Below are 24289 nucleotides of genomic sequence, written 5' to 3' on the forward strand. Positions count from 1 at the left end.
ATATATATATATATATATATATATATATATATATATATATATATATATATATAGATATATATATATATATATATATATATATATATATATATATATATCCCATCATTTGTGGACAATCCTTATGAACAAAAGAATAAGATTCCAGACTCATGCATTAGGTTTTTGTACACTCTATTTCTCTCTAAAGTATTTGTACCTTTGGAAGGGATTGTATGTTAGTTAGTAGATAACCAAACATTTTATTACATGGTTCTTCCATATGTCTACTAACCTTTCCATTTGTATATTTACATATTTATTATTTATATATATGTATATCTATACACATAAACTTCCATGAATACTTACTAAAACCAAACACCTAATTATCCATAGTTTTTTACGATAAATTAACCCTCACATAATTAATAATTAAAGAGTTAGTCAATTAAAATTACCGATAGAAACTTACATTCAACAATTATTTCAAGCATCTCATACCCTTATTTAGAATCAAAAGAAACAATCCTTACCATATATCATTTGAACAAAATATTGCAGATAACCAACACTTATCTCGGTTTATATAAATACAATATAAGTTTCCATGTTCCTACCAACCATTGAACTATAGGCATAGTGTTTCCCTGCAAGCTCTAAGACCTTTTCCTGCCAAGAAACTAATCAACAACCTTCAACAACTTTTCACTTCATCAAGCCCAAGAAACATCCTACTAGTTCTAATCGTAGGTCAAACCTTTATCTCCTACTAGTACCACATTTCTTTTTGAAATTTAGATTACCTTTCTCTCCAGTGCTCCTCTTTTGAAAAAAATCACACTTGACATTTATCTCCAGTCATGATAACTATGTGATTAGATCAAGCAAAAATGATCACTCCCTTTGAAAATGAAGCAATTTTTATTTTTTCTATTTTTCTATCCCTTCTTGGAGCATAACTAATTCTAACTATTTTCTAGCAACTAGGAGTCTAAATAATAACGTTGTAGGTATTATGGTATCTCCAAAAATAAGAATAAATAAGAAAATTTTATTTTATTGACAAAATGTATTTGTACAACCTCATGAAACATTCACTTTTCATCTTTTGGTTTTTCATCAACATTTCAACTTATAAAATCATAAAAACATTCTGTAGAACTAATTTCACCAGGGGTACTAAAGTTATTCGTCACCAAAAAATTGAGGTAGGGATCTAGCAGAACATATTTATTCTCCTCTTTAGCACGGGTAGGCTTGTCACTAGAGAATTACAATGGTGTGTATTCATTGTAATGACATTATATTATGCTTTTAGTTCAAGTTATCTTTACAATTTTGGTTCACGTTTAGTGTAAAATCCCCTATTTCACTCTGAAAGTAATGTTATATTCTCAAAGAATTTGTAGGCTTGGTTTTTCATAGGCTGAGTCTCCTCAGTGTGGGAGGAAGATGAGATTTAGGTACACAAATATTGTTTTGTATGTTGGAGGGTTGGATGAGTATTGGTCTCCTTCTCTAGTTGGTACAAATATGGTATCATAATTCCTCCTCAATGTCTTTCCTAGTGTACATTATGCAACCCTCGAGGTTTTATTCTTTGAATCCATAATTTTTATTCCCCTTTCTTTCGAAATTTTTTGTATCAATATTTTCAAAATTAGAGGTTTTGTGGCAAAGAAGGAAGGCTTGCATTTATTTTCCTAGGGATTGGTGTGGTGTCCTCTCCCCTCCTCTTTGGATCCATCTAGTGGATATACTCTATTTGCAATCTTGTTTGCGTTAACCTCCTTTACAAGCCTACGATTTACCCTTTTCTTAGCTCTTTTCCCCTTGGTTATTATGTGTCCACATTTCATCCCTGGTTTGTACCTAACATGAGTGCATAACAATCCTATTGCATGCATAGTAGCCATTGTGGGTGGGATAGATGAGCAAGTGATAGTGGTTGCAGATCTCAAATTCAAACCTGTGCCAAAGGAAAGTCTCATGAGGCTGGAGACATCTATCATGCAATGATTCATTTAGACATTTGTGTCGATATTAGACATCTAAAGGCCTTGCCTGCTAAGACACATGTTTCTTATTTGGACTTCAATATCATTAAAGGGATTTCCCACTAGATTCCTAACCCTAGTCATATTAGGGGAAGATGGAAATAGAATATTAAATATATAACATTTCACTAGCAACTCAAGACTCTCCTTGGAAGAGTACTAAAGGAGAAGCAAGAGGAATAATACAATATTTTTTCTTCCTTGAATGAAATAAAGCATGCCCAAAGACTTTAGTGTTCATATTTAGAAAGCTTGGACACCTGGTTAGCTAACCTTGAGAGCCATCTCCTGTTTGAACCTAAATTTTTGCTCCAGGCTCCAACACCAAATATCTCATATATGTGACCCCATTCTGTCCATGATTTCTCATTATCTTCAAAGATATTTATATTTTAAGTTCTCCAATTATTAGATTGGTATTAATTTTATACTATTATGTCATTTGATTAGAAGGTGGTCCATAAATATTGTTTCCCCGGTGACAAATTTAGACAAGCTTCAAAGTAATTTGGAAAACATGCATAAATGATAAATATGTAATAATATCTTGATATTATAATGTAATACAAACTTAAATAATAATAAAGATAAAATATAAGATGTAAATACTTTGAAATATATCCAACATTTTCTTTCACAATAATCTAGACGCTATAAAATAGTTATACTTGGTCCTTAAATAACGAATACATAGTTCGGTTCTCATAAATATGACGGAGAAATGTGAGTGACACAAAAAGAAAACAAAGCTTTAAGTCTCCTACCATAAAGCTTGCAGCCAAATATAATTCATTATGGACTTGTTACTCATCTATATAATTACTAAGATAAAATCTTTGAAGTTTGGAAATTTAATCATTAATTTTAAGATCAATTTAAGAAATCAACTTAACCACTATCCAATTTACAAGGTCATTTAGGTCACATTCCAATCATAGCATAGATTTTGTGACTTAGTATTTGACATAGGATTCTTCTAGATCAATAATATCAAGAACTATATATCAAAAAGGGAAAGATTGAAAAGAATCATCAATATGGGACAGTAGATTAAATTTATTATCCTAAAAAGGTGTATTTTGTAGTTAAATTTTACTAAGTCATTTGTGTCACGTTCCATTCTTATGATAGATTTGGTGACTTGGGATTTGACATAGGATTACTTTAGATGAATAATATCAAGAGCTATATATAGAAAAGGAAGAGACTAAAACTAGCATTTGCACTAGATGTTGCAAAGGAAACGCCGTAAGGCATAAAGTGTAGAAATCCATTATCCATGTAGTGTGTGCATTACTCAAGAAGGTGGATCTCTCTAAATTTGTTGCAAACATTTATGTTGTTGCATTGCTAATTTGTTTAGAATCTATTACTACGTCTTCTTGGAATATTAAATTTCTTATCACCCCATGATGACAATCCCTCTGGTTATTGGCATCACAATTTTTTCCACTTTAGTGGCTTTACCTTCAACCTAAAGAAACATGAATTTGAGTCACTCAATTAAAAAGAAATTGCTAAATTGCTATTTATCAGGTTTTGAATAAAAACAATTAATAACTCATATTTACAATCCTTTAAGTCTTGTATTTATAACTCATATTTATAACCCTTTAAAATGAAACTAACTATCTATATTTTTATTAATAATAAAAAGAATCTTCTTTATAAAACTGACACTCACGTGATACTCCTATATATTTATCTTATATTTAATATTTAGTGTCCATCAATTGAATGACAAGTTGAAAGCTCAACTTAATCGCACCTTTCTGAACTCCTTTGTGGGAATTCATGTCCCATTAATTTAATGGCAAATTGAAATTTCAAATACAATACACATTTTATACCAGATTCAGAGAGTTCATGAACAAACTTTCAAAGTTTTAATGGATCTAAGTTGTTTGTATTTTCTTTGATGTTGACTATATTAAAAAATCCAAAATCTCTTGGATTGTGGTGAAACCTTGGCTAAACCATAATCCAAGTGGAACCATGAACAATCTAGGATTAGCGAGTATATTACGAAACCCAAAATGGTGTAGCCTTGGCCAAACCATAAATCCAATTCGAACCATGAACAATCAAGGATTATCGTTGCCAAAAACATAAAAAGGTAGACTGTTTATATTAGTATATGTCCAATATAACTTGATGTACCATATTGTGAATTCCTGTGGCCAACCAACAAGAACCAAATACTATGCTACCTTTTTCGTGGAATTTAATGTGCTGTATCTAACCCTGGCCAATGTGTCATATGCCCCAATGAATATCTAATAAACTATATAATCCAAGAATTCTGTAACACACCATATACTGATAAGGAGGTCTCCTTCCACAGGCTCTAGCATTTACAATGTGGAGTTGCAGCAGTAACTCGCTATTGAAAAATAACTATTTAGTAATGTGTTTATTTTGCAAAGAAACACGCTGGACAATATTCCATATGGGCACAAACTGGAATTGACTAATAGAGACCAATTAACATTTCACATTTTTAGCTTTGCTAACTGTTTATGTTCTATAAATACTGATAAAATGATAACCTTACAGAAAAAGAAGACATCACTTTGTAGGGTGTTTTATTTGTATTTACACAATTAATTTTTTTATCCAATCAGCTATGCTATTCTCTGTGCTTTTGTTGGGTTCCTTCCACCATCATTGGGAAATTCATTTCCCTCTTGAAGTATGAAACAAGTAGCAATTCCCAATCGATCTCACACTACCACCACAAAGAAGCTAGCAATCTTGATATACAAATCGAACCAATGATCCTATCAACCAACCCATGTAGTTCTCAATCTATAGCTTTGATAACCCAAAACTCAAATCTTTATGTCTAATATGCATAGAAATTTTCACATTAATATGTCTAGATCTCATTCTAAGATCTTTATAGATCTGATACAAAGGTAAACCAGATTTTTCATACTATGACAAGCAATATTAGCAAGTCTTGGAGTCTTTCTTATGTAATGTCTCCTCCTTATTTGATATTGTTGCTTTAGTATGGTTTGATACAGAAACTTAATTGTAGATATGGGACTCCTGATCTCTTGCAAACATTCTAATCTGATGATTGTTATAGCTATGCATCCCATGAATACTATGGAGATTTTAACTGCAAACCTTCTGATTAAATATAGGAATATTATCATACAAGTTTCTATTCATTCTCTAAGCCACATTTCGAGTTTACCAAAGTAAAACCCAAAGCATAATGAACAAAATTGATGCGGCTATGAATTTTTCCAACCTTCAGTCCTCTTATGATTGTGAACTCTAAGCCACATTTCAAGTTTACCAAAGCAAACCCCAAAGCATAATGAACAAAATTAACGCGGCTATGAATTTTTCCAACCTTCAGTCCTCATATGATTTTGAAATTTGGCAAGAGACCTTTTAATAGTAGGCTAAAAGATTATTTTGAATGTCTTACAAGTCACAAGTGGAACAGGGGACTAGTTCATTATGGTATATGGGATCGAGAGAATTATCAAAATGGATTTACAGTGCAGAGAAAAGATTTGCAAGAAGCTTGAAGCTTGAATTCAATGCTGAGGCCACATCATGTAAGAGTACGAAATATATGTAATTGACAAGTTTAATATAATAGCCAATGAGGGGAGGTTCCCCTAGTTAACTTATGACACCAAATCAAGAGGTGAATTTAGTCATTGTACTTCTACTTCCTTGAAAATCTTGTATGGAGATGAGATTGACGCATGATTAGGTTATTTTTCTTTCTCAACTTTGTATGTGGAATTGGGTTTTCTAGCTTTGAATAATGAGGCAAGGGAAGTTTTCGTGAATTGTAGATTGTAGGTTATTTTAAGAATAAAGACATTTCTGATTGAGAAATGACTGTGTTATGTTTGATTGAATTACACATCATTGAGACTTTACTAAAACATCCAATAATATTAACATTTATTAGAATTCTGATGATTTTCCTTATTTTGGAGTGACTCCAAAATGCTAAACCTGATCATTGTTCACAGTGTATTGGACCATAGCCTTTGATAAAATTTCTTTACAACTCATGCAGCTACTACTGCCTCTTTAATTTTTTTCATTTATAAATTGCACCATTTAAGCTCATCCATATTCTGGTGACGGATCATATAAATTTTACGATACAATCCTCCCCGCTACCATCTCTGAATCCTGCAGGCACTGAGTAAGGCTCCCCACACCCCACCATTTAAGCTCAGCCATATTCTGGTGATGGAACATATAAATTTTGCTCTACAATCCTCCCTGCTACCATCCCTGAATCCTGCAGGCACTGAGCAAGGCTCCCCACACCCCAAAATCAATTTTTAAGGGAATCTTTTTAATAATGACATGTGCATCATCTAGTTTCCTTGCACGGACAAGAAGATCAACCATATAGGCATAATGATATAGCCCAGGTGTGATACAGTAAGAACAAATTGGCAATATCATTTCAGCTAAATTTGGTGAGCTCAGAGGTGTGTTTACCTCTCAAGCCCAATTATTCATGCTGTAGAATCTAAATTGGGCAAAATTTACTGATCTGATGTTGTAAAGTTGATGATCGTTGACAAAAGATCCATTAACATAAGAACAAACTTCATGATTTGATGGGGCCAAAATCCACATAGTCCAAGTAACCTATCTGTCATTCAAAAAGGATTTTTATTCAGATAACTGAACATTGTCCAAGTAAACTTATCATTATCATTCAAGAAGATTTTTTCAGAGAAGGGAAAGTGTTGCAAAACAAGTAATTCATTTTCAAGCCATTATAAATATGTCTGTCTAGAACAATTGGTTAATCATGTTTTTTTTTTAAATTATGATCACACAGACACAAAAAAACCATGTAAGAGCTTTTGCAGTGATATCCAAGATGCAAAAGAAGACCAGACATATTATAAACACTGCACATTTTTGAAATTTTAGCAAACAGGAAGAGTTATGAAGTTTTTCTTCATGACAGGATATATTATTCTATACATAGAAGGTACATCAAAAGTTAATTCAACATTTAAAGTACAAATTTGGCTATAGGAATATTTCTTCAGTCAAGTAGTGGAGATTGGCTAACTTTAAGGAAAAAACCCTGCAGACAATGTGTGCTAGGCATGCTTTTGAAAGCCAAGTTTTAACACAAAAAGTAGATTTTCTTTCCAACGAAAATAATCTGCACCATGCTTCTGCACTACACACCCTTTTCCCCATCAACACCTTCGTCAAGATGAACTACTAAAGCGTAGTAACTGCATGCTACCATGTTTTCAGGTTTGACTATTTACATATATGTACAACCAATGAGGAATGGCATAATTTTATAGCACAAGGATTTTTGCTAACTAAACTGCAATAGAAAAACAAGAAAGTGCCTTCTCTCAAGAACACAGTCTCCTGTCAAGGGAAGTCACTTGGAAAGGGATCACTCACATTTGCATACAGAAGGAAAAGAAAGAAAATACAATGTTGTACAACAAATGGCCATAATTGATGGATAAAGTTTGCACAGTGCCTAGGAGGCCCATCTCAAGGAGTATCGAGAATCAGATGATCCAATGGCAGGCATGTCATAAACTTGAAAGGGATCTGTTTCAACACCATAGTCCATCAAAGGTCTGTCTTCCAATTGATCATCATGGTCATACACAAAATCAGGAATCTCAATCTGTCCCTTTCTAATGTAATCCCAGATAAATTCTAGACAATTTACATACTTCAGTTTCCAGTATAAACTGCATAACACATCAAAAAATGCATGAGCACATCTGCAACAATTAGTTCTAATGAATTATTTGAATCAAAATGCAAACTTAGCTTAATACTCACCATGCACTCAAGAAGAAACGGCTAAGGGTTGCAAAAAATAGTCTTGACTGAAGCATTGGATGTAGGAAATACACCACCTGAAACCTTTCCTTAAAAGCCAGAGGATGTTCTCCATAGATCAACCACAAAGTAGACACACCAGGGAAGTTTTCACTCCTTTGAATAGAGGTATGAATGTAAACAAGACAGTAAGGCCCTTCATGTATTTCATTTGAGATCTTATCGTAAGCATATTTCTGTAGCCTTTGTCCACTGACAAGAGGAGCTGTAGACATAAATATAAAATTCATCTCTTAGTGGAAGGCGTGGATAATCTGAAAAAGGAGATATATGGTAGAGTCCAAATTTTTATTGCTGATTTATTTAACATGCTTAAAAAAAAATAGATAGTTCATATAAAAGGAAAACATCCCAATCTGAACTGAATTGAAATAGCAAACATGGAATGGCAATAGGTTCAATGGAGCAATCAGTTAATAGGCAGAACAAAACCACTAAAAATCCACTTTGGAAAAGAACCACCTTAACACAATAAAATAATTCGACTGAATTTTTAATGTGCCAACCAATTGGTAAAAAATATTCAGCTACAAGAGGTGCCATTACTAGACAGCTTAATGAACTTATCAAACACAATAATCCTTTTTTAGTATTGATTAATAACCATAAAAACTAAAACCTTAAAAGTCTACTTTGGAAATTTCAATATGGCTCAGGGGTCACTACAATATAGTTGTATCCTCATGGTAAAATGGAAAATCGAATTGTTCATCGATTTCAGGATGGCTTAAGGGTCACTACAATATAGTTGTATCCTCATCAAAAAATGGAAAATGAAATTGTTCATCGATGGCATGGAATTGAAATAGTGCTGGCCTAGGTTGAAGATATGGCACACTTTTTTCCTATGGTTCACAGACCTCAAAGATTAGTGACTACTACGTCCACAAAATATTTGTATCAGGCAGATCCACCCAAAGAGATCACTGCCTGTCAGCTTAATCACATAGCCCAACTCCAAGAGTGTCGACCCCAAGAGTGTCGAGAAAATTGAACCCATAACCTCTCAGTAGCAAAGATTCTTTAATTAGAGTGACTCGAACAATTGAGAAAACACAAAAACTTAATGATATAGCACAATTGCTTCACAAGACCTAAGGCCTTATATTATGGTCTTATATTATACAACAATTGAGCAAACACAAAAACGTAAAGATATAGCAAATTTTCTTAACAAGACCTAAGACCTTATATTATGGTCTTATATTATTCTGGTAGACAAGATAAACCAAGAAACATAGAAACTGTGACAGAATTTATGAAGTGGCCACCATAATAAGTGCTTGGATATAGATACAAAGAAGAAAGAGGAAGAATATATTGCAAAAATGTTAACAAGACCTTATATTATTACGCACGCAGAAAATCAAACCACAAGCATAAAAATTCTGGGAGAATTTATGCACTGGCCACTGCAATAGATGTATAGATGAAGATACAAACGGAGAAAGAGGGGAAGAGGAAAAACCAAATTCTATGTATTAGAGATGAAAGAAAACTCTTAGCCCAACACCAATAATTTCTTCACTCTACAAGCAATACGAACTCTTAAATATATTCTTCTGTCTAATATGATGTCTTAAATATATCCTACTCTCTGAAGCATACTTTTCATTATATGATCTTACACTATGCCTTTCATGTCTTTCCTCTAGTTTTGTGTGCATGCTCTTGCAATATGGACTTGATATAGGCATCATACAAGAATCATGGGAAATATTAATGAACATAACAGATCCCAGGGTATGGGTTTGACCAAATCACTAGGGTAACAAATCAAACTAGTCTGCTTACCAGTATCATTTAGATAATCAATAGTAGGGCCATTCAGTATGAGAGTAATAGTATATGATTTACAAATGCTATTCACTCATAGCCACCAAAAAATCATAGTATCTACCCTCAAAAATTAGAAACAAAGCCCAACAGGAAACTTCTTGAGCTTCCAGCTTTGAGGGGAGGGTTTTCACTTGTCTATTATGCACCTAGGGCATGGTGGGTGATTTAATCCTATATCAGACACCTTCGAGGATAGCAGGCACAAGGTACAAACAGTAATCATATTTTTTGTTTTTAATTCTGATCACACAAACATAAATAAACCATGTAAGAGCTTCTGCAGTGATATCCAAGATGCAGAAGCAAACCAAACAGATTAGAAACACTGTAAAATTCTAAAATTTTAGCAAAGAAGAAGAGCTAATAATTTCTTCACTCTACTAGCAATATGAACTCTTAAATATATTCTTCTGTCCAATACGATGTCTTAAATATATCCTACTGTCTAAAGCATACTTTTCATAATATGATCTTACCCTATGCCTTTCATGGCTTTCCTCAAGTTTAGTGTGCATGCTCTTGCAAGATGGACTTGATATAGGCATCATACAAAAATCATGGGAATTATTAATGAACATAACAAATCCTAGGGTATGGGTTTGACCAAATCACTAGGGTGACAATTCAAACTAGGCTGCTTGTCAATATCATTCAGATAATCAATAGTAGAGCCATTTAGTATGAGAGTAATAGTATATGATTTACAAATTCTATTCACTTATAGCCACTAGAGATGCCATTACCAGACAGCTTAATAAACTTATCAAACACAATAATCATTTTGTAGTATCAATTAATAACCATAAAAACTAAATCCTTAAAAGTCTACACTGGAAATTTGAAGATGGCTCAGGGGTCACTACAATATAGTTGTATCCTCGTGGTAAAATTGAAAATCGAATTGTTCAATGATTTCAGGATGGCTCAACGGTCACTACAATATAGTTCTATGCTCATGGAAAAATGGAAAATGAAATTGTTCTTCGATGGCATGGAATTGAAATAGTGCTGGCCTAGGTTGAATATATGGCACACTTTTTTTCTATGGTTCACAGACCTCAAAGATTGGTGACTACTACATCCAAAAAATATTTGTATTACACAGATCCACCCAAAGAGATCACTGCCTATCATCTCAATCATAGAGCCCAACTCCAAGAGTGTCGAACCCAAGAGTGTCGAGAAAATTGAACCCATAACCTCTCAATAGCAAAGATGCTTTAATGAGAGTGACTCAAACAATTTAGCAAACACAAAAACTTAAAGATATAGCACACTTGCTTAACAAGACCTAAGACCTTATATTGTGGTCCTATATTATGCTGGCAGACAAGAGAAAACAAGAAACATAGAAACTGTGATGGAATTTATGCAGTGGCAACCATAATAAGTCCTTGGATATAGATACAAAGAAGAATGAGGAAGAATATATTGCAAAAATGTTAATCAAGACCTTATATTATTATGCACGCAGAAAATAAATCCACAAGCATAACTATTCTAGGAGAATTTATGCAGTCGCCACTACAATAGATGTATATATGAAGATACAAAGGGAGAAAGAGGGGAAGAGGAAAAACCAAATTCTATGTATTAGAGATGGAAGAAAACTCTTAGCCCAACACCAATAATTTCTTCACTCTACAAGCAATACGAACTCTTAAATATATTCTTCTGTCCAATATGGTGTTTTAAATATATCCTACTGTCTGAAGCATACTCTTCATAATATGATCTTACCCTATGCCTTTCATGGATTTCCTCTAGTTTAGTGTGCATGCTCCTACAAGATGGATTTGATATAGGCATGATACAAAAATCATGGGAATTATTAATGAACATAACAGATCCCAGGGTATGGGTTTGACCAAATCACTAGGGTAACAATTCAAACTGGGTTGTTTGCCAGTATCATTTAGATAATCAATAGCAGAGCCATTCAGTATGAGAGTAATAGTATAGGATTTACAAATGCTATTCACTCATAGCCACCAAAAAATCATAGTATCTACCCTCCAAAATTAGAAACAATGCCCAGCAGGCAACTTTTTGAACTTACAGCATTGAGGGGAGGGTTTCCACTTGTCTATTATGCACCCAGGGCATGGTGGGTGATTTAATCCTATATCAGACCCCTTCGAGGACAACAGACACAAGGTACAAATAGCAATCATGTTTTTTTGTTTTTAATTCTGATCACACGAACACAGGCAATCCATGTAAGAGCTTCTGCAGTGATATCCAAGATGCAGAAGCAAAATAGATAGATTAGAAACACTATACATTTATGAAATTTTAGCAAACAAGAAGAGCTAATAATTTCTTCACTCTACAAGCAATACGAACTCTTAAATATATTCTTATGTCCAATATGATGTCTTAAATATATCCTACTATCTGAAGCATACTTTTCATAATATGATCTTATCCTATGCCTTTCATGGCTTTCCTATAGTTTAGTGTGCATGCTCCTGCAAGATGGACTTGATATAAGCATCATACAAGAATCATGGGAATTATTAATGAACATAACAGATCCCAGGTATGGGTTTGACCAAATCACTAAGGTAACAATTCAAACTAGGCTGCTTGCCAGTATCATTCATATAATCAATAAGAGAGCCATTCAGTTCGAGAGTAATAGTATATGATTTACAAATTCTGTTCACTTATAGCAACCAAAAATCATAGTATCTACCCTCCAAAATTAGAAACAAAGCCTAGCAGGCAACTTTTTGAACTTCCAACTTTGAGGGGAGGGTTTCCACTTGTCTATTATGCACCCAGGGCATGGTGGCTGATTTAATCCTATATCAGACCCCTTCGAGGACAGAAAACAGAAGGTACAAACAGTAATCATGTTTTTTATTTTTAATTATGATCACACAAACACAAACAAACGATGTAAGAGCTTCTGTAGTGATATCCAAGATGCTGAAGCAAACCAAACAGATTAGAAACATTGTACATTTCTGAAATTTTATCAAACAAGAAGAGCTATGAAGTTTTTCTTCATGATAGGAGCCAAGATGCCAACTATTTGAGGTCAGAGGCTTGTAGTTCAGGGCTTGGCAACTTTAATAAAAGTTTCATTTTCAAAAAGAGTCAAAATGCCAACTCCTTGAGTTCAATGGCCTAACAAGGCTGTAAAACTGGCAATATCGTTTCAATGAAAATTAGTGAGCTGAAAGGTGTGTTTGCCTCTCAAACCAAATTATTCACACTTCAAAATCTGAATGGGTCAAAATTTACTAATCCAATGTTGTAAAGATGATGATCATTGAGAAAAGATCCATGAACATAAGACGAACCTTTGTGATTTGATGGGACCAAAATCCACATATTCCAAGTAGTCTATCCCTCATTCAAAAAGGATTTTGATTCAGATAACTGCACATTGTCCAAGTAAACTTATCATCATCATTCAAGAAGATTTTTCAGACAAGGGAAAGCGCTGCAAAACAAGTAATTTGTATTTCAAGCCATTATAGATATGTCTGTCCAGAATAGTTAGTTAATCATGTTTCTTTTTTTTTTCTTTTTTTTTCTTTTTTTTTTTTTTTTTATTTTGATCAGAAAAACACAAACAAACTATGTAAGAGCTTCTGTAGTGATCAAAATACAAAACGTAATTCAAAATTCTATAGGTGTAAATACCTTAGGAGGAGAGACAGGTCATAAGTTTTTTCTTCATAATTCTTCAAAAAGGGATGCAAAAGCAACCGATATGCATTATGGCGAAGTAATGCATCCTTTTGAAGCAACATCTGATAAAACTCTAAAACTCTGGCGATACATCAAGTGGTAGCGATGGAGCGTCGTGGAAACCAATGACCATGACTAAAGTAGGACAATCAAGCCTCTACCGTGAAGACAAACAAGGGAACCTTCCAAGTGAACATTTCAGCAAATATAAACCCAAACTCCATATATTTGTAGAGCATATTCCATAACACTGCACGATGTGCGGAGAATTTTCCCTTCAGAGAATCTCCATTTCCGTCTTTATTTTCTTTGAGAGAGCAAGATAGTGCTTTCTGTGAATGATTTTGAGGGCATAAATTTTCTCAGTCTTGGAATGCTTAACCTTGTAGACCTTACCACTACTCCCACACCCCAAAGTTGAAATCTTCTGGAGATCTTGAAGTGTAACTTCTTCAAGAGGAACACAGGGCAACTTGTAGGCATGATTCATGTTAGGGGTCTTCGGCAGTGGAAGTGGTAATGGAATTTTCTTAGAAAATGTGTCTTCCTGAGCTGGGATTGGCAGCTTCAAATCCACCCTCGATTTTCTCTCCTTTGAACCCATCTTCCCACTGAAACAGGAAGCTTTCCTTTTGCCTCTACATACGCTCTTTCTCTCCACAACACTATTTCACACAAGGAGAACTGTCTATCTTCATTTAGTTAAGCTACCCCATTACAGGAGCTATACTATGTGCTAGGTAGTTTGTCTATTCAACCAGTCATCAAAAGGGAACTTCTCTTTGTTCTTTCAATTTCAAATCAAATCCTCAATGGCCTGCCTCTCCCTCTCTAACATCCTATCTGGATACAAGTCCTGAGAACAACGAACAAGAGCAGGTCCTCTAGCTGAGAAGAGTAGAAATCCAAGAACATCACAAACTACTAAATAGATATTGTGGGAGAGAGTGAGTAGAATGAGAAGGAATATGATTTCTTCATCTCATTCATTTCCAAGGATATGAGCAAGATAAGAGGTGCTTCTTTTGCTCCAGCTTTTCGGCTTCGCCTTACTGTAACAAATTCGCTATCCTTAAATAAGAAGGCCAAGGGTTTCTATGTAGTTATCTATAGGCTGGCTTACCATCTACCTTCATTCTGAAAAGCAAGCTTGTTGTAACCATGGTCTTCTACCTCCATTCTAAAAAGCAAGCCCGTTGTAACCATGGTCATCTACCTCCATTCTGCAATGCAATGCAAGCCCATTGCAACCATGGCCGTCTACCTCCATTCTGCAATGCAAGCCTATTGCAAACCATGGAAGTCTACTTTCACTCTACAACCCAAGCCATGTCTGTCTATCTTCACGGTTCGCTGGTTCTTGAAAAAGATGGGTTCGCTGGTTCTTGGAAAAGATGAATTCAAGTCTATGATGGTTTCAATTATAACTAAAATTTTTATTAACAGTAGAAAACATTTTAATCGTCTAAAAATATATCAAATGGATCATATTTTGACACGAAAGGTAAAAGGAAAGTGGATTTCAGAGGGAAACGCCTTACGATGTAATAATTATTAATAAAAGGTTTTACATTAAATTTATTAAATTACAAAAAATGTGTTTTGCAATTTAATATGTTTAATAGGTGTATTTTTTCCATCTCTAATGTTAATTGACTTTTTTTTAAACCTAAGTGAAAATATTCTTTAAATAAAATTGTATTATGGAATACAATAAAACAAAAAAAATTATATATATTTGGTTATTCTTAATCATACGTATTATAAAATATCCAAAATCATTATGTAATTTTATTTATTCTTGATATTATAACTTGTATAAAATAAAAATTGATTTGGTAATGATACCAAATCTATCATGGCACCAATTTCATGAATACACTCCATACACATATGTGCAGTTACATTCATTTCACAACATTTTTTTGAAGCATTCACCATACACACTCAATATAAAAATATAATGCATGAGGACCCATTATCTTTATTTGCATTAAACACATTGAATAATTATTCTTCGCAAAGTAATACCACTATTCACCAATAAAAATTTTCTACCCAATTCACCAACATAGGAAGTTAATTATACCAATTCTAAATTTTAAGAATTATTTAATGATCGTGCACGTAGACACTACATACGCACAAGATATGAAAATTCATTTCATTAACAAAACATGCATATACAAAAATATTCAAAACCATTTGTTACTCTCTATGATCCTTGAACATTCATTTGACCATTCATTGGCAACGCAATAACTTTTCTAATAAAAGCACTCCTTAAATCACTCCATGAATCATATTTTCTAAAATCCTAAAATCACTTCATAAGTCTTCCGTAAATCACTCCATCAATCATATTTTTTCTAAAGTCTAAAATCACTCAATTTATCCCTAGAATCTCTCTCTTACTTTTCAAGGTAGATTGTCGCACTAAAATATTATCTAATTTTGTATTATCTCTATCCATAATTTTTTTAGAAATAAAGAAATTAAAATTATTTACGGTAATGAAATAAAATTCCTTTTCTATGTTGAAATTGGTTTAGTTCTTGTCTCAAAAAAGCTTGATGACTTGGAAGCTCTAATGCTCCTACATCAGACTCCCAAGGTAGAAAAATATTTCATGGTCTCTTGACCATGAGTTGTTGTTACTAATGTCCTTTTGGATCCCATATATAATTCTTTTTGTTTCTTATCAACTTTTTCATGTTCTTATATTGTTGTTGTTGTCAGATCATCTTGAATTCCACTATAATTCTGCATTTGTCTTCCTTGCGGAAAAGCAATAGTTTTCACCATGTTGTTGATCCCTATTTGAAGTGAAAATTTTCCAGCTACAATATACAACCATGCAAGCATATTTTCAATCTCATTCCACGCTTGAAAATTTTCTCTTTGAACTCTTTGTCTCACTTCAATATGTTGGTCAAGCTCTATCTCCAAGAAACTAACAAACTCTTCCTCCTTTGACATTGTTACATCCTCATTCATGACAACTTTTTCAAGTGATTCACCCTTGGTTTATGTTTCACTTCCATCTATTTGAAAACTAATAATCACCTTTTGTCACACCTGCATGCACAAAATAAATGCGAATAAAAATATTTGTATTTAGATTTGGCTCATCATTCCTTATTAGAGTCTCATTCAAATATAGTTCCTCGTCTCTACTGAAATCAAAATTTGAACTTTATTCTACTCTATCTTCATTTTCCTTCACGACAACTTCAAACAATTGGTCATGATCAATACAAAATACAACAATAAACAAACCATGAGGAAAAACATGATGCTTTTCAGCCTCCTTTGATGTCTCAAACATCAAATAACCACCAACATTACTATATTCTCCATGGGTTTCTCCTTTGTCATGTTCACCTCTCTGAAATGCTTCCTCACACTCAATAGCTTTCAATTCCTTCTTTAACATGTATCTGAGCTTATGTCTCTTCTTCTTGGCCCATAATCTTTTGACATGTGACTAAACCCTTTTCGTCAGGTTCCACCCATACCTATGGTTCTCTTCATTATGTTGTAGCAGGTCTATAATCACATTCAACTATGCTTTTATTTCAATGAGTTCCATTTCATATTCTCCATCACTCATTTTCCTTATGTCAATTACTGTGGCATCTTTGTCACTTCCATTTGAATTCTTCAAATGAATTCCCATAGTCATATTCATCTTCCCCTTTCACTAGCTTCTTGTTGCCCGCCGTGACCTACAAATCACCTCTACAGTAATAGGTCTCCTTCCTGCTACACATTTCTCCCCAAGCTTCTCCTCAGAGCTAAGACTATCGACATTCCAAGCTCGCTCCTTTGGAGCCCTTGGAGAACTTCTTGCTCGTCTAGGTTTCAACACCCACTCTTGATTTTCCATTAGAGCCTTACTATTTGTCAAGACTCCTTTGCCACAATTCTCATATCATTTGCTGCTACCTAAAAAGACAAAATTACCTTCATGTTGTTGCGATTGTGAATTCCTTCTACTGGTTGCAATCCTTAAATCCAAAGATCTTACTAGCTCTTATACCCCTTTGATGGCACTGAATCTACCCTAAAACCAATTTCATCAATCCACTCCGTACACTTATGTGCATTTACATTCATTTCACAACATTTATTGAAGCATCCATTATGCACACTCAATATAAAAATATAATTTACTAGCGCCCATTATATTTCTTTCTGTTAAACCCATTAAATAATTATTCTTCATAAAAAATTACAACTCTCCACCATTTAACACATGCAGTAAATTTAATTCCACTAAATCTTAAATAAAATCTCTCTACTCAATTCACACACATAGGAACTTAATTCTAGCAATTTTAAATTTTGAGAATTCTTTAATGATCGTGTACATAGACACTTCATATGCATAAGATATGAAAATTCATTTTATTAGGAAAACATGTATATAAAAAAATACTCAAAATTATTTTTTTCTCTCTATGAGCCTAGTTTCACATTCAATTGGCCCATTCATTCTCATTTCTCATAGACTTACAATAAGTAGAATTAAGTAGAATTAAGAAGTGCAATAACTTTTATAATTCTTAAATAACTCCTTAAATTAGTCCATAAATCAAAATTTTCCTAAATCCTAAAATCACTCCATAAATCGTCCATAGATCAGTGCATAAATCATACTTTTCTAAATTCTAAAGTCACTCAATTTATCCCTAGAATATCTCTAGTTTTTCAAGGTAGATTCTCAAGATAAAATATTAACTAATTTTGTATTATCTCTATTCATAGTTGATTTAGAAATAAAGAAACAAAAGTTATTTATGGTAACCAAGTAAAATTCCTTTTCTGTGTTGAAATTGGTTTGGAGCATTTTCTCCCAAAAATTTGATGACTTAGAAGCTCTAATGCCCTTCCATCACTTGGGCAGAAATAAATAATTATATTTCTAGATCAATTTTGTCTATATATATATATATTCTAAGCGCTAGAAAGATGTGTAACTTTTATAATTTTAAAAAATCCATGTTAAATAGTTTATTTTAATATTAATTTATATTCATGTATATATATAAAAAAAAAGACAAATAAAAAATTTAATATTCATCATCTAAAAAAATATTTGAATGTCTAAAGAAAAAAAATCGAAAATAAAATAAATTATTTATTTAATAATAAGAGGAGACATATCATTTATCAAAAACATAAAACTAATATGAATATATAGTATTAAAAAATTTAATAATAATGAGAAAATTATAATAATAAGAAAAAGGTGTGTACTCATAAATAAAATATTTCGAAATTAATTATATATATATAGTTATAGATATATATATATATATATATATTCAATTCAAGTAACAACAACATTACTGTTTGTTAGTAATGCATGATTCTTCGAGCGAGCTTTGAGGTCTAGGGTTTAGTGTTGCAATCTTGCAGGCTCAGTAACAGTTTTGGAAGCACATAGAGACAGATTAGTGGATCTACTTTACAGAGGTCGAGGACTGACCCGAGAAATGGTAAATGGGGGGTCCACTGGGACCCCATCCTTCAAGCAAGTCATAATGCAGAAACAGAAAGCACAGGAAGGATTTAAAATCACTGGTTATGGAGAGCGTAAGGAAAACAACGGAACCAGCAAAGAAAGGACACATCAGTTGCAAAAAGAAACAAGAAACAACCCAAAAATGAAAGAAAAAGTAAACAATGGACAGGAGAATAACGACAAAAGAGCAGATGCAAGCCAAAGAGACATAGTACCAATAATTATCCAAACAGAGGGCGAAGAGGAACATGGGGTAGAGAAGCAGCCTCAAGAGGAAGAGGAGAAAGCAAAGGCCTCAAACCCCAACTCCAAAAAAACAACGCAAGGAGCATGCAAACCAAAAAAAATCGAAACCCTCCGAGTGGTCTTCTCAGATCCAGACATTCAAGCTTATAGAGACCACATGACGGAACATGCAATAATATGCAAGTTCATGGGATTGTGGCCAATGGAACGAGCGCTCTGTCAATGGATCAAGCAACATTGGAAACCTAAAGGTGATGTTAAACTACACCTTGGGGCAAAAGGATTTTTTACTGTTGTTTTTATGAACTTAGAGGACAAGGACAGAGTCTTCGATGGAGGTCCATACTACTTTGCCTCAGCAGGACTCTATATGAGACCCTGGAAAGCAAACTTTGTGCCCGAAAAATAAACCTTCACACAGGTTCCTGTGTGGATCCGCCTATTCTCCCTTCCAATAGACTATTGGGGACTAGCGATGCTTAAGCAAATAAGAGAGCATCTCGGAACCTTCATCAAAGCTTCAGAAGCAACGATGCAAAGAAGATATACTTCCTGTGCAAGAATCTGTGTGGAGATGGATGTCTCAGGAGCCCTGCATGAAGGCCTATGGCTGGAATTCAGAGATGAGGACTATTATCAAGCCATCGATTATGAGCAAATCCCCTTCCGATGCAGAAGGTGTCATGAACACGGACACCTTGTCAGAGAATGCCCTTTAAACAGAACAGGGGAAGAGCACAAACCAGAGCAAGCAACAAAGAGCAAAAAGGCCTTCACAAAGCCAAAAAAAAGACAAAGAGCTAACAGAAAAAGAATGTACAGAGCAGAGGTAGTCCCAGGCATCACCAACAACACCTTCAGCATTCTGGAAATCGATACAGATTCAGAAGGAACAAACAGGGAAACAAAACTTAATGAAAAACCAAAACACAAGTAAGGACACAAAACAAAGGACGGGGAGGAATATATAATCAGAACAGAAGTCCAAATGCAAGAGTTAGAAGATGAGCACGATGAAGATACTGATATGCTAACCAGCAATGGGAGTAGTGAGGAGATGGAGCTCAATGAAGTTCTAGAAAAGGAAGGGGTGAACCTCCCAGATATGGAAAAAAATTGGAGAACTCAAGGATTGGAAAATATTCCGGAAGAAGAAATAAGGAAGATCAGTGATCTCTTCATCGCAAGACAAAAGGCAGAACTAGACAGGAAAAACAGGAGATTAGGAATAGCAAAAGGCACAGGAAATCATTCAAAGAGCATCTCTCTTAATCCAACAGGTCGGAAGCAAAGAAAGAGAAGAGGCCGAAGAACAAATGGGGAGGTATTGCATGACTTGGGGATTCTAATGATAAACTCAGGCAAAATGAAGGCCCTAAATGCCTTCCCGTCTTACCAATAATATATCTAGTTATAAATGAAAATCATTTCATGGAATGCAAGAGGGCTCAATAGTCAAGCCAAACAAAGACTTCTTAAGAGAAAGTTCTGAAAAGAAAATCCAGATATTATGTTCATACAGGAAACCAAATGTGCCATTAATCAAATGGAGAACATCAGCAAAAGGCTGGGTAAACCTATAGAATGTATAGACGTAGCCAGTCAAGGATGGGAAGGAGGCATAGTTACTCTTTGGGACACCAGAGTAGTAGGCATCCTCTCAATGGAAGCTACATGATCGTTCGTCACCACAGAAGTTCAAATGATAGGTAATTCTGAAACTTACCTATGCATAAATGTTTATGGACCGCAAAGATTAGAAGATAAATTTTCTTTTCTTAATTCTCTCATGAGTTTAAAGCTTAGACACCCCACCTCAAAGATAATCATGGGAGGGGATTTTAACATGATAACCTCTCTCCTGGAGAAGAAAGGAGGAATCAGAAGGCTCAATAAAGATACAGAACTCTTTGCTGAATTCATTGAATCTGCCAAACTAGTAGACATCCTTCCCAAAAATGGTTCCTACACTTGGAACAACAGGAGAGGAGGAGATAAGCTGATTGCCTCTCGTCTGGATAGATTTCTGATCTCGGAAAGCATTTTACTCGAAGGAATAACAGTGGACTCTGACATTCTTCCCAGTGGAGGATCAGATCACTGGCCAATCTCTTTGGAGGCAGCCTTCCTAGGGACCCCTAGAAACAAGCCCTTCAAATTCGAAAAGTTCTGGTTAACTCACCCCAACTTTGCACATTTGCTGAAGAAATGGTGGTGTGAACCATTGGATATCAGAGGAACCAAAATGTTCAAGCTCCAAAGCAAATTAAAACACATCAAAAACAGAATTAAAGATTGGAATGCAGCCGAATTTGGGAACATCTTCCAGGAAAAGACCATCATAGAAGGCAAGTTAAATCAAATTCATAAAGAATGGGCTTCAGGGAACTGCAGTGAAGACTCAAGGGAACAGGAGAAGGCATTGATGCAACAATGGCAACTCTGTTGTCAGCAGGAAGAGACACTTTGGAAACAAAAATCAAGGATCCAATGGCTAAAGGAGGGAGAACAAAATACCAAGTTTTTCCATAGATCCACGCTGGACTACAGGGGGGCAAACAAAATTCTTTGGCTCAACAATGAAGCAGGGGAAACTCTTCAAAATCACAAGGAAATATCAACTTTGCTCACCAGGCACTTCAAGCATATAGCTCAGGAAACGCAGGAAGAAAGATCAAAGGCCATAGAGGAACTAACCCAAGCTATACCCCACATCATAACTTCTAAGCAAAACTCAGCTCTGCTAAGAGATGTTTCAATGGAGGAGGTGGAAGACGCTGTCAAGAGTATGCCAAATGATAAGGCACCTGGGCCTGACGGTTGTACAATAAATTTCTACAAAGCATGATGGCCTACTATTAAAACAGAGGTATGGGAAGTTGTCAAATATTCCAGATGCTCCGGTTCCATTCTCAAATCCCTGAACTCCACATTCCTAGCTCTAATTCCTAAGGAAGAAGAAGCCAACTCCCCGGAAAAATTTAGACATATAGCTTTATGTAATGTGATATATAAAATCATATCTAAAGTTATAGCCAATAGACTTAAGCCTATTCTTCCTGACTTAATCTCGGAAGAGCAGTTAGGCTACGTGGAGGGCAAACAAATTTTAGAAAACATCCTTTTAGCTCAGGAGATGGTTCATACCCTGCAGACAGGGAAATTCCCAGGCATGCTGATGCAGCTAGATCTCTCCAAAGCTTTCGACAAAGTCAACTGGAATTATCTGGAGGCCACTCTGAATGCTTTTGGCTTTGACAAGCAATGGACCAAATGGATCCTTGCTCTGATTAAATCCACCAATTTTTCCATATTGGTCAATGGCTCCCCCTCTGAACCTTTCTCCCCCTCCCGAGGCATCAGGCAAGGAGACCCTCTCTCCCCATTCCTTTTTGTGATCCTTATGGAAGGGCTTAGCAGGCTCATTCACAAAGCAAGAGAGGAAGGAAAAATCAAAGGCTTACATCCTCTCCCCTCCATACCTGCAACAACGCACCAGCAGTTTGTAGATGACACAATGTTGCATGGCACTCCAACTGTGAAAGAAGCCAGGGCTTTCAAGAACATTCTAAACCTCTTCAGCAAAGCTTCAGGTATGGAGATTAACCATGCTAAATCTACTATTTTCTTCTTTAATACTCATCTAGCCATTCAGAACCATCTATCCAACATTCTTGGCTTTCGAAAAGGCAATCTACCCTCTAAGTATCTGGGAGCCCCGCTCACGACTAAACCTTGGCAAAAAATTCATTGGGAAAAAATCTTAGCGAAAATGGAGAAAAGATGTAAGCATTGGACTCATAGGGCTCTTAATTTTGCTGGAAGATTGGTCCTCACTAAAGCAATACTGCAAGCCATTCCACAGTATCTACTTTCCATCATGTCGGCTCCTAGTGGAATCCTACAGAAAATTAGAGCTATTCAAAGATCCTTTCTGTGGAGTGGCAATGCTGAGAAAAAGAAATGGGCACTAGTGGCCTGGAACAAATTATGAAAATCGAAAGTAGTAGGGGGCTTAAATCTAATAGATCCCTACACCATCAATATGACATGCGGAGCTAAGCTGTGGTGGCATTGGCTGAAGGAAGCCAATCTGCCCTGGGCCAGACACTGGAAGGAGAAATACACTCCCGACTGCAACGAACAGGACTTAATAAGGTTACAAGAAGTGCCTGAGGGTTCTCCAATATGGAATTTAGCTAGAAGGAATCACAACTTAGTTCAGGACCATAGTTTCTAGGAAATCCGCAATGGGGAAACCGCCCTCTTCTGGGAAGATGCTCGGCAGCAACTCCCAAAGCTGGAAAAACCAAAGCTCAAAGATTTTAAAAGAGAATGCCAGAACAGGGGAAAGTTCACCGTCCACCACTACTAGAGTAATAGTAGCAGTCACCAGGAATGGAGAGAATGGACACTCCATGACACTGAAAACCCAATTGAGGAAAACAATAATACAAGGGATCTACTAAACCATTTAAACAAAAGAAAAATCAGAAAGACCACAGAAAGTGACATGCTGAGATGGGGTATGAAAGGGAGTGGTAATTTCACTCTCAAAGAGGCCAGAGAGCAGCTAGAACATTCAGAGCAGGTGGAGGTTATGCAATGGAGTAACAAGGTCTGGGATCCCATGTTTTGGCCTAAAATAAAAACCTTTCTCTGGCTCCTAATGCGGTGAAAAACTCTCACCTGGGAGAACCTGTGCAAAAAAGGTTTCGAGGGCCCTTCCAAATGCCCTCTGTGCAATCAAGCTGAAGAAACTATGAACCATCTATTCAACACCTGTGAATGGGCTGATCACCTTTGGCGAGGGATGGAAACTATAATGCAACAAACTAACAGAGATAGGGAATCCATTCAAAATACTATTATGAATTGGCCAAGCGAGTACTCTAACAACTTAAGAATCAACAGTATATGGAAAGTCCTGCCCGGCTTCATAACTTGGACCATATGGAAAGAAAGAAATAGAAGAATTTTTCAAAATGAGCACAGAAATAGAGAGCACTTGCAAATTACCTTAACCCAAAATATTCGTCAATTA

The sequence above is a fragment of the Pinus tabuliformis genome, chromosome Q (assembly GCF_031772625.1).
Source record: "Pinus tabuliformis cultivar Carrire ecotype Pingquan chromosome Q, CPIR1, whole genome shotgun sequence".
Lineage (NCBI taxonomy): Eukaryota > Viridiplantae > Streptophyta > Pinopsida > Pinales > Pinaceae > Pinus > Pinus tabuliformis.